At 48.8% G+C, this 12,879-nt stretch overlaps 1 protein-coding gene across 2 annotated transcripts in view; it reads right to left on the reverse strand.

Moving 5' to 3' along the window:
* Grid1 (glutamate ionotropic receptor delta type subunit 1) overlaps positions 1-12,879 on the reverse strand; it is a 796,332-nt gene that overhangs the window by 622,543 nt on the left and 160,910 nt on the right. The gene's annotated exons all lie outside the window — the stretch shown is intronic.

Below are 12,879 nucleotides of genomic sequence, written 5' to 3' on the forward strand. Positions count from 1 at the left end.
AAACCAAGTGCCCGCCCCCACCAGCCCTCGACCAGGAAATGGAGATTCGGAAGTGGCAGAGTCACTGGACTCTTGCTCAGAGACTGGCCAAGAGCCATGCCACATCTTCCTGAACCCACCCAACAGAGCTCTCGTTTAGCCCCTCTGCTTCCCATCTGGGACCAACCAGGAGCCCCTAAAGAACCAAAAATTCACGCTGGGGAATCTGCGTGTCCCTATGGCCTAGCCACGGACAGAGAATAGACTGTGTGCTCTGCTGAGCCAAAAAGTCTATGACGGGAAGGACTTGGATATGGCATCCTGATATAAGGAAGACATGCGCTTACCCCAGAGGGCCCAGGATATGGGGTGAAAGGCACAGGCGCCAGAAACCTCAGTCTCCTGGCCAAGTCCACTTGAATCCAATCATGAAAGTAACTGGGTCAAATCCCAGATGGAGTGGCTGGCTCCTGAAGCCCAGGGATGTGCAAAAGCCACTTGGCAAGCACAAAGACACAACCACAGCTCAGTGTGGGCCAAGAGGAGAAATGACTGAGTGGCCAGAGGTGCTTTCTGGGATTGCCATGCTCAGAAACTGGACTTTTCCATCTCCCAGGAGCCATGAGGGGCACCACTTGGAGGCACAAGCTCATGCCTTTTGGGGACATCAGAACAGCTAATAGAAAGCTGCAGTTCCCAGGCTGGAGAAATGGCTTAGTGGTTAAGGTGCTTGCCTCCAAAGTCTAAGGACCCAGGTTCAATTCCCCCAGAACCCACGTAAGCCAGATACACAAGGCGAAACGTGCATCTCGAGTTTGTTTGCAGTGACTAGAGGATCTGGCGTGCTCATATTCTCCTTCCCTCCCCTCCCCACCCTCGCCTTCCCCCCGCCTTTTCACAAATAAAAAGTAAGTAGAAGTCGGGCATGGAGGTGCACGCCTTTAATCCCAGCACTAGGAAGGCAGAGGTAGGAGGTAGGTGGTTCGAGGCCACCCTGAGACTACATAGTGAATTCCAGGTCAGCTTGGGCTAGAGTGAGACCCTACCTTGAAAAACCAAAAAAATAAAAATAAGTAAGGAGAATTAACTTTAAAAAAAAAAAAAAGAAGAAAGAAAGAAAGAAAGATGCCCTTCCCTACACTGTAACCCCCTTCCCAAGTTTTGAGGCAAACACGTCTTACGCACACTTTGTGTGACGGCAGGAATGTGAGAAAGCAGATGCGGTCTCAAAACACAGCCTGTGAGTGGCAGCGGGCCATCTGCCACACGCAGCAGACTCCGAACAACTCTGACAATGTGGTTCCTTCGCAGGAGCCCTGGAGTTACATCATGCTTCAGACAGGGCTGGGAGAGAGAAGGCCAAGGGAAGGAGACGGTAGGAGGACGCTGGGGAAAGTGTGAGGAGAGGGCACTCGCCAGCAAATGCACTTGCTCCCATACTAGGGCCTTGCCCCTTGGAGAGCACCACGTGTAACAATTCAAGTCCTACTGAAATTCCCGCTGAAATTTCTATGTCCCAGGCCCAGGGCTGGGGCTGGTTAAACAAGGAACAACGAATTATCTCCACGTTCTCACACCCACCCAAACGCCCCGCCCCAGCGTTACAGAAATTCAATTGTGCCATGCATGTTTCAAGTCTTCTAGTAGCTTCCAAGAGTCTTGAACTCCTTAGTCACGCCAACAGGCACGTCTGGTGCCTATAGCCTCAAGGTTCTCACTGCCACACCTCTCAGCCCTACCCACTAGACTCCAAGAAACCGTCCCCCCATCCCAGCCCCTCACACCAGGACTGACTGGACTTCCCCAGGCCGGCCAAGGGCACTTTGCTGTAGGATCTCCCCCCATTCCGCCTATCTCAGCACTATGTCTATATAACCATCTGGCCTTCCTACTAGGCCTCAAGCATCCAAAAGGCAAAGGTGGTACCTGTGGTATTCCCCATTCCCAGGCATACAGGGTCCAGAACACAGCAGTTTATAAAGACTCATGCAAGGATACCACAGGGTCTGACGGTTGCAAGCCCTGTGGTCAACTGCTCCTCTCTGGTCACCTATCCCAACTGTGGTCACAGCTAGATCCAAAAGCATGAGTACTCTGGGAATATTGCAAGTGACTGGGAAGACGCAAGTAGATGCGTGGTCATGCTGTTTGCCATAAGCACGTGTGACCTTTACAAACACCTGCACACTGAAACACACAATAACGTGGTCTGGTGATCTGAACGTAGCCTGGTGTGTTTGTGATGAAGCCACGTATTTAATCCCCAACTGGTGGAGGCTTTGGGAGGTGGAGCCCTGCTGGAGGAGGGGTGTTGCTGGGGCGGGGCTTGGGGTGTTGTAATCCAGACCAACTTGTTCCACATAGCTCACTCTTTCTACTTCCTCCCTACTGCCATGGAGATGTCACACCCAGCTGCCTGTTCCTTCCATGCTGGGACAGAAACTTCCCCTTGAAACTGTAAGCCAGAAATACATGCCTTCCTTCCATAAGCCGCTTTTGGTCAGAGGTTTTGTCCCGGCAATGAAAAGGTAACTACTATATATGGGGATGTATTTGTCATAAAAGGTATGTAAAAAAAAAAAAAAAACATCCAAAAATATATACCTTCTATGATAACTATTAAGTGAAACACACAAAATGCATGAAAAACAAAAAAGGAAATAGTACAAAATGTTAAAAGTGATTGCAATTTGAAAATGTGTTTCCTGACCAGGTGTGGAGGTGCACGCCTTTAATCCCAGTGCTCCAGGAGGCAGAGGTAGAAGCATTGTTGTGAGTTCTAAGCCACCCTGAGAATACATAGTGAACTCTAGGTCAGCCAGGGCTGGAACGATACCCTACCTCAAAAAAAAAAAAAAAAAAAAAGGCAATATTTTCAAATAAACTAAATGTCACAGAGCATAGATAGTCCAGGAACTCTACCCTTAGTTGTCAAGAAATGGTAGAACCATTCCTACAATCAGACACTCTTGATTCCTTCCCAACTCATCCCCTGTCTTCTGCTGGCCAAGGCAGGTCCCTAGTCCACAAATGCCAGACTCTGAAATCACACAACCGCTCCGAGCTTCGGTTTCCCCATCTGGACACGCACGCCACTGCTCACCAAGAACTGGCTCCTGCCTTCCTGTACGTTTCAGACACGTGTCTGGCACACCCATCACACACAAGCCTCTTCCTATGTAGTAAGCCCTTAGGATCCACCCAGGTGACACGCCCTACGATTTGGAGTGAGGAAAGAGAAAGGGAGCGGACGCAGAAGAGGACGTCCTCAGATCAGCAGAGGGAGATACATGAGGCGGGTACAGCGCAATACGTGCCCCGGGAACCCGGCAAAACACTGCAGCTGCTGCTACCTTACCAACGGTGGGAGGAAGGACATAGAAATCTCATGGACTCAAGTTCCAGTTCTGGCCAACAGCATGGGCAACAGGCTTGTGGGCTCCGAGCCTCGGGTTGCTATTCCATGAGGGTGAGCATCTCTACCCACAAGGGCCGTGACTTAACTACCTGGATCACCACTTGCTGCACACATCAAGACGGCAAGCAGGTATCCATGTCCCATCCCTTTCCATACACCCTCCCTGTTCCCCCATCAATACCCGCATCTGCATCATGCCCCCCAGGATCTGAAGAAATACTAGTCGTGGCTAAGTGTAGCGGTTCATGCCGGTAATCCCAGCATTGGGGGGGGCTGAGATGGGAGGATTTCTATGAGTTCCAAGATGGCCTGGGCTAAAGAGTGACTTCCAGGGCTGGAGAGATGGCTTAGCGGTTAAGCGTTTGCCTGTGAAGCCTAAGGACCCTGGTTTGAGGCTCAGTTCTCCAGGACCCATGTTAGCCAGATGCACAAGGGGACGCATGCGTCTGCAGTTCATTTGTAGTGGCTGGAGGCCCCATTCTCATTCCCCCCACCGTGTGTGTGTGTGTGTGTGTGTGTGTGTGTGTGTGTGTGTCTTCCTCTCTCTGTCACTCGCAAATAAATAAATAAAAAACAAACAAAAAAAAAAAACCTTTTAAAACAGTGAGTTCCAGGCCAGCCAGTGTTGCATATCTAAATAATGTCTCAGATCCTATCCGCCCCACCACCGCCACCGAATCACCTCTGTGGTGGGGAGAGAGGGCAAGGGAACACATGTGACATGGAAGCACAAGGGGACCCCTGCGGGGGAAGAAAAGGCTCTGCAGGAGGGAGGCAGGGAAGAGGGAGAACCAAAAGAACAAAGCACATAGGACAACACCAGAATGAAACCCCTAACTCTGTATTTTAATGTTAAAAATCCCCAAAACAGGAGGGGGTGGGAGAGATGGCTTAGCAGTTGTGGCGTTTCCCTACAAAGCCAAAGGACCTTGGTTCGATTCCCCAGGACCCACATAAGCCACATGCACGAGGGGTTGCATGCATCTGGAGTTTGTTTGCAGTGGCTGGAGGCCCTGGTGTGCCCATTCTCTCTCTCTCTCAACTAAATAAAACGTATTTTACTAAAAATACATTAAAAGCTGGGCTTGGTAGTGCACGCCTTTAATCCTAGCACTTGGGAGGCAGAGGTAGGAGAGTTCGAGGCCACCCTGAGACCACATAGCAAATCCCAGTTCAGCCTGGATGAGACTGAGACCCTACCTCAAAAAAACAATAACAACAAAAAATAAAGTAGAACAGGAACAAGTAGAAAGTAGAACTGAAGAGGAAGAGATTCAGCAGTAGAAAGTGGGCAAGAGAGGAATGGGGAGTGAATATGATCAGAATGCATTATAGGTACATAGGAAATGTCATACATATGTATATGAATTGTCAAAAAAAATAAAGAATATTAACCCCTCAAGAAACAAAACTAATTTTTATAAAAATAAAATGTATTTTATTAAACATACATGAAAAGCCGGGCTTGGTGGTGTACGCCTTTAATCCCAGCACTTGGGAGGCAGAGGTAGGAGGATTGTCATGAGTTAGAGGCCACCCTGAGTCTACAGAGTAAGTTTCAGGTTAGCCTGGGCTAGAGCGAGCGCCTACCTCGAAAAACCAAAAGATAAAAATAAAAATTAAAGTAATTTTTAAAGTATTAGTTTTTATACCTGCGAGCCAACTCACTGTCCCCACCCAATGCTGGCAGCCCTCCCAGCAGAGGAGGTATGGCTGAGCCTCCCCTCCACAGCCACCCGCCACAGCACGAGCACCCAGCCACCGGAAGAGGGTGGGTGATTAAGGCTGGAAGTCTCTCCCAGGCACTAATGGAGAGGCCCAGTGCGAGTCAATTTTCAATCCACTGTGAATGGCCTGCTAATTGGGACCCTGTTGAAATGATTATTTGGAGGCTTCTAACATAAAAATAATAAGATCAAAATATATCAGATCAAAGCCAAATCAGCTATTAGCTTAATCAAGGTTGTGCAAGATGGGACATTACACAACTCATGGCCTGCCTGTGGCGAGATACACCGAACTGGGTCGGAGACTGGGCCCTGCCATGAATGAGGGGAACACGCTGATAACTCGGTAAGGAGCTGGTTCATGTTCATAGTCTCTCTCTCTCTCTCTCTCGCTGTGTGTTTGTGTGTCCCTGTCTGTCTGACTGTCATCAAATACAGATGATTGACATGCACTTCAAACTCCAGGAAGGGCTTCGTTGCCAGTCCTCTCCAGGCACACATGGTAGCCAGGCTCCAGCAGCTCGTTTAGAAAGACTCCTGCAAGGATCTCACAGGCTCCTGTGACATTTCCCTGCCCTGTGTTCTCTCTCTCTCTTATTTTATTTTATTTTATTTTATTTTATTTTATTTTATTTTATTTTATTTTATTTTATTTTATTTTATTTTATTTTATTTTATTTTATTTTATTTTATTTTATTTTATTTTGAGGTAGGGTCTCACTCTAGCTCAGGCTGACCTGGAATTTACTGGGTAGTCTTAGGGTGGCCTCGAACTGATGGTGATCCTCCTACCTCTGCCTCCCAAGCGCTGGGATTAAAGGCGTGCTCCATCACGCCCGGCTCGTGTTCTCTCTGTGTGAGGAGTCTTGCACTCATCCTGGCTCTGCAGCAGGAACTCAGAAACCCAGGCTCTCCCGCTCAGGGCTGGAGTATTCACATGGCTTGTGGGAAAATAGCTGCTTTTAATATCAGTCTTTCCTTCCACTATCACATGGTCATGAAGCTGATTTCTCCTGATCACCATGCAGGCTTGATAGGCTGGTAAGGGCTCCCTGAGTGCAACTTGTGGCAGGGGAAGAAGCAAGCAGAGATGAATTGTAATGAGCAGCTCTGGGCCAGGAACACAGAGGGTCTCCACAGAGGTCTCTAAGCCAGTCAGAGACAAGAGAGGTTACTCAGAGTTCAGGGCCAAGACCTCTCTAACCCAGCATCCCAGATCCACAATCTCCCTCCTGCCAGCGACCCCTGCACCATGTCAGGTGCAGTAGTGAGCACAGTACAGAACCTCAGTAACACTCACCCTAAGTGACCCCGTCTCCTAGTGAAAAAACCTCAAGCAGGGCTGGAGATGGCTCAGCAGTTAAGGCACTTGCCTGTAAAGCCTAAGGACCTGGGTTCGAGTCCCCAGTAGCCATGTAAAGCCAGATGCACAAAGGGGCGTGTGCATATGGAGTTTGCGGTGGCTAGAGGCCCTGGTGTAAACACACCGTCTCTGTGATTCCCTCTCTGCTTGCAAATATTTAAAAAAAAAAAAAAAACAAACTAAAGCCCAAAGAGAGTTGGTCATGTGGCAGAAGGGTAAAGGGAAGGGATAGTAGCAACAGGAGAAAGACCCAGAGATCCGCATCTGACCATATACACAACCTTTCCTGGAAGGAAATGCCTGCAACAGCTTCAAGCTTAGCACTTCCTACGTGGTTACAGATATGAGACTTGCCTCCCAGATACAGAGGTCTTTCTAGGTAGGGGCCCTTCTCCATCCCTCTGAGGATGGCTAGGAAACTCTAGAGGCTGGTGCTGGAGGGAGAGCCACCATGCTGGTGCTGACTGGCTTAGAGACCCCACACCACCAGGGACACCAGACAATCCCTGAATACTTGGGAATCAGTCCTTGTAACCCTTTTCCTCTGAGATCCCAAGCTCTTCAACAAGTATCTTTGCTTTAACTGGCTTCTGATCTCCACCTCAACAAGCAACAGGGCCATTTCCAGACAGACCAGGCAAGAGAGGGGCCCCACCTGAGGGAGAAATCACCTGGTATAGGTGCTTCATTTCAGCCAGGCCTGGCCAAGTTCAGCTGGTCCCTGCAGGTGGCAGAAAGGGAGGCAGGCTGGGAGCAGACTCAGAGGAGCCCTTCCCAGCGAAGAGAATTAGTCTCCCCTGAGAGTCCAGCACCTACCTTTGCCTGCCCCTGCCTGCCCCCCCCCCACACCCCCGACAGGCCTTCTCACAAGCAGGACTCCTGGAGCTGCCCATTGCTTCACATAATTTTAAGAGGAGCAAGAATCTATTCTCTCCCAGTCACCCTTGTTACTTGTCCCTTCCTCCTTTCAACTAGCAGCAGCTTTATGAATATTTGAATTCTAATGGCTAATGCTTTAAATTAAGGTAGCATTTATAAATACTTGATAGCCCATGAATAATTGACCAAATTTAGTATTGTCATAACTCATCGTAAATTATTGATCTATAGAGAATAAATATTTTTCATCTTTTATTTAGACATGAAAAGGGTAAACAAAACCATGGGCTAGGGAGCTGAGGGGACAGTGCTGTGGAAATCCAGTGCCGGATTTGTGACCCCAGGGCTGGGTTTCTGGCCCTTGAGCAAATGACCGTGACCCCCCACCCCCTGCACCCAATGGTACAGAATGACACCACCCTGTCCCTCACTCTTTCCTCCAACAACTTCCTCCCTCTTCTCAGACCTCCCAGACTTCATCCCCAAGTTCAACTAATGACCTTGCCTCACTCTTCAGAGATAAACTAGAAGCAATCATCATAACAATCAACCCCCTGCCTCTGAGATCTTCACATCTGCCTGTGTTCGTGCTGAAAGTTAAAGAAGATCCTAAGGTCCCTGCTCAGACCTCTGGGATGCCCACCGCTTTGTCTTCTCCCACATGGGGGACCCTCCTTCAGGCTCCATGAACTCAGCCTTCTTGGCATATCTGCCTCTGAGCATTAATTCCCGGCCTTATGAAAGCCTCCCCAGTTGCCGTTCCAGCCCATGATTCTCCCTTTGTTTCCGAGCCCCAGCTGCGTACATGAGGGAAGGTTAGACATGCGCACGCCTGCTGGGGAAGTGATGATGGATTGAGCCAAAAACCCCAACCACGTCTGCACCTGGGGAGACTAACCACTCACACCTGACACCACCAAGCTCCCGCAGCTGGGAGCCTGCTGTTCCTGCTCTTCCAGCCTCGGGAAAGTAGCACCCCTGCCACGGGTTCTTAACCCATCTCTCTCCTTGGCCCTCTGCACCCAAGCCTTCACCAACACCTGGATGTTTCACCTCCCAAATACATGCTGAGTCTCAACTTTCCTCCACCCTATGATCATCCCTTTGGCCCAAACCATCACCACCTCTCCAGCAGTCATGCATGTCTAACCTCCCTCCAACAGATGCATGGCTCTGGCACACATCCGTTGACCTGGCATTCATGAAGCACCAACAAGCTGGGTTGCGCCCACTTACAGCCACCTCCACTTAAAGCCATGGTAGCTGACCAGAGTCCAAATAAAATGAAAACAGAGCCACTAAGGTCCTGTCTCGACATTACCTAACTCTCCTCCTTATCATGCTTTGTGAGTGACCATCATTCCTTCTAAAGAAACATTTTTCCCCACCATGGTTCCATTCACACCACCGGACAACGTTTGCCATGGGAGACTACTACGTGGCCACCGCTCAGTCTCCATCCCATGCCGCCTGGCACAGGTGCAGAAGCACTTGCCTGCTTGCTCTCGGCCCCTGGCTGGGGTAGCCACACCGTGAGCCTTGACGGGGACGGTGGTGAAGACAGTAGCCTGGGCCCAAGCTACAGCCTGGGTGTCTCTCCTGAAGCCCCACTTGGCCATAAGCTCCCACGCAACCCTGGCCTCAAGTTCAGCCCAGTCCAGAGAACCCAGAAGCAGTAGGGCCAGAGGGCCCCACTGGAGGATGGACTATAACCTGGACAAGTGGGCAGAAGGCATGGAGAGGACTGCATAGAGCCAACCAGGAGGGCAGGGAAGAGCTGGCAGTACCATGGGGGCCTCTGGGGCCCCATCCCTCTGCCAATTAATGAATCAAAACCGATTCCCTGCTCCCGCAGGTTGCAAAGCTGGGTGGGAGAGTGCTCGCTTATTTATAGCTCTCCAGCTCCTCGTTAATGACTTTTACTGCTCCGCCAATGGAACACCAGGCTCCCAGCCGGGATTCACACAGAGGCCTGCTCTGAGGAAGTTAAATCAGGACAGGATGAGTCCCGGGCACGTCTGCACAGCACAGCGCAGCTTTCGAGAACTTCGAGAGTGCCAGGCTTTCTGCAATGTTCTCAGCACCAAAGCCCAGAGGCCCCCAGGGCTTCCCATAGGCCCTCAGAGGCTTCCTCAGCCTACCCCCCAAAGCCTGCAAACCTCTAGCCACCCCCACGTTCATGCGCATCCTTACCCACTGCCTGCTCTCACCGCCCTCCAGCCCTCACTCCACACACCAAAGTTCAACACCAAACATGCCCCGGAAATACCTGCCACATCGCGATTGCCTGGCACTGCAGTCAGCTTCGCGTTGCTGGCACAATGCACCCAACCAGAAGCAGCTGGTGGGAGGAGAGGGCTTCTTTTGGCTTACAGCCTCAAAAGGGAAGCTCCATGACGGCAGAGAAAACCGTAGCATGCACAAAGGTGGACAACCTGAGGCAGACCACAGCAGTAGAGAGTGGGCCAAATGCCAGCAATGGGAAGCCAGCTTTAAAACCTATGAGCCCGCCCCCAACAATACATACTGCCTCCAGGAGTCTCCAATTCTGAAACTGCTACCCAGATGGGGACCTAGCATTCAGAACACGTGCGTTTATGAGGAACACCTGAATCAAACCACCACACCTGGGAATCAAACTCCAGCGGCCACCTCCTCCTCACACCTGAAGAGCCCGGTCTACCTTCACCTGCCCTTTAGTGCTTGGACGTGATCTGTACTTTGTATATCTGGTACCCTTTTCCTTGAATGCTCTTTGTCTTCTTTGCCTTTCAAACTCCTCGTCATCCCTCAAAACCCATCTCAAATGCCTCTTTCTCTAGGGAGCTCTTCAATCTTGCTAAGCAAAGTTTCATCAGTTACCTTCTCATTGGTGAAACAAAATATCTGACCCAAAAAAAAAATTACTTTAGGGGCTGGAGAGACAGCTTAGCGGTTAAGGCATTTGCCTGCAAAGCCAAAGGACCCAGGTTCAACTCTCCAGGACCCACATTAGCCAGATGCGCAAGGAGGCACATGCTTCTGGAGTTTGTCTGCAGTGGCTGGAGGCCCTGGTGTGTGCATTCTCTCTCTCTCTCTCTCTCATAAAATAAATAAGTAAATAAAATCATTTTATGAGATGAAGGGTTTATTTCAGCATATAGCTCCAGGTCACAGTCCATCACGGTAGGGAAGACACAGTGGCAGCAGCTTGAGGCAACTGGTCACATTCTGTTCACAGTGAGGAAGCAGAGAGTGATGGCTGCTGGAGCTCAGCCAGCTCTCTCCTGTTTTCAGCCCAGGACCCCAACAGTGCTGCACGCAGTCACCCCACAGCTAAGGTGCTCTTCCCACCTCGAGTAACCTAATAAAGATAACCTCCACCTCTCACAGGTTGTGCACACGGAAACACAATACTGTCCTGGAGCTGCCCAAGGAAAAGAAGGACCCGCACCCCAAGGTGAGGACAGTAGTGTCCATGGAGCCCATGTGTGAGACTACTTGGGGTCTGAAACTGTGCAGCAGAACTGACTGAGGACAAAGCAGAAGCTCCGGGGTCTGCTCTATCTAGAACATGGACCAGGGGATGAAGGGTTACAAGCGTATGATCATATCCAGGGAGGCTGAGCCAGCCATGAGTCTTCAGGGAAACAAGCAGGTGCCTATTTAGAGAAAGAAAGAGGGGCCAGAGAGATGGCTTAGCAGTTAAGTAGCTAGCCTGTGAAGACTCAAGGACCCAGGTTCGATTCCCTACTACCCACATAAAGCCAGAGGCACAAGGTGACACATGCGTTTGGAGTTCTTTTGCAGTGGCTGGAGGCCCTGGCATGCCTATTCTCCTTTTCCCTCTCTCTCGTTCTTTCTCCATCCACCTTTGTCTCTCTCATACAAGGCCCGCTCAGAGCGGCAGGAGGAGAAACAAGTGAGGGGATTTTCCACTCACATCAGCCTCCTCACAAAGGCAAGAAACTCGAAAGGGAAGACACCAGAGACCAGCTGGGCAGCCGCTGAAGGAGACACAAACAGGAACAGCTCAGAAGCTCCCCTATGACTCCGGCACCCTGCAAAGCTTCCCATCCCCCAAGCATCAAGGCCGTGGATGTCCGGAGAGCTCATTCACCCCCCTGCAGCCCAGCACCAAGAGTGATCGAGGTGGGCACTCAGCATCAGTGAGATTGAGAGCCACCCAAAAAGGTAACAGGGCCTGCTTATACAAAGCCAAATACATAGGCCTGCACTGGAAGTGTTAATCTCTCTTTCCATGTCAGGAAAGGTTATGTGTTACATTTGACTGATATATTCTTAGTTGGCTTTACCCTTCTCAAACAAGCTATATTTTGGTGTTGACTATTGTTGCTTTTGATATTTCCTGATTTTTTTTTTTTTGAACCTTTGTCTTTTTCTTGACTCACTATTGGGGACAGGGACTAACTGGCCCCAGGCTGACTTGGAACCAGTTTCAGACTAGAAATGGAAATCTCCCAGTTGACAAGATTAAGGGTGTGGGGCAACACACACCCTTAGGGACTTCGGCTTTACTAGCTTATCTATTTAGTTTAATCCCCACACTTGTATAAATGTCTATATTGCTTAGTTGAATTTTAGAATTTGCCAGTAATTTGCTTCACTCAGTCTGCTACATTGCTTGAATAGGAGGCAAACTCAACACCTAGGGTCACTTCTGCTATTTTTCTTGGAGAATAAAAGCTATACCTGACACCTTAAACTCCTAGTCTGAAGATATATAAAGTCGGATTTATATAGCTAAGAACACAGCAGATAATTAGAAAAGCATCAAATTAACTCAAGATGCAAAATTCACATCAAAATAAAAGAGAGACTGATTGAGATGGGGAGGGAATACGATTGAGAATGGAGTTTCAAAGGGGAAAGTGGGGGGGAAGGAGGGTATTACCATGGGATATTTTTTATAATCATGGAAGTTGTTAATAAAAAAAATTTTAAGGCAAAAAAGATACAAAATTCTCTACATTATAATACAAGAAACACAAAAAACAGACAGTACAATCCCACCAAAAATTATAAATCCATCAGAAATGACCTCCAGTGAGACTTCTTTAGATGAAATGCCTGACAAAGATTTTTAAAAACTGATTATATCTATACTCAAAGAAATCAAAAGAATCAAAGAAGAAAACCAACTCCTAAAGGAATCCCAAGAGAACACAGGAAACCAACTTAATGAAATAAGTAGGTCAATACAAAACATGAGTAAGAAAATAGAAATCATGAAAAATACCAAACATAAATACTAGAAATGAAAAATAGAGTAAGACAAATAGAAGACTCTGTAGAAAGCCTCATCAGTAGAATGGATCAAGGAGAGGACAGAATATCTAAACTAGAAGAGCAGGTGGAAGATCTAATACAGTCCAACAAAGGGAAAGACAAACTAATAGGAAGGCATGAATGGGAATTTCAGGATATACTATGAAGAGATCAAACATAAGAATTCAGGGCATAGTAGAAATTCACTCCAAAGCCCTAGCAGGTATTTTCAACAAAATCATAGA

This window comes from Jaculus jaculus, chromosome 18, assembly GCF_020740685.1.
Source record: "Jaculus jaculus isolate mJacJac1 chromosome 18, mJacJac1.mat.Y.cur, whole genome shotgun sequence".
NCBI lineage: Eukaryota > Metazoa > Chordata > Mammalia > Rodentia > Dipodidae > Jaculus > Jaculus jaculus.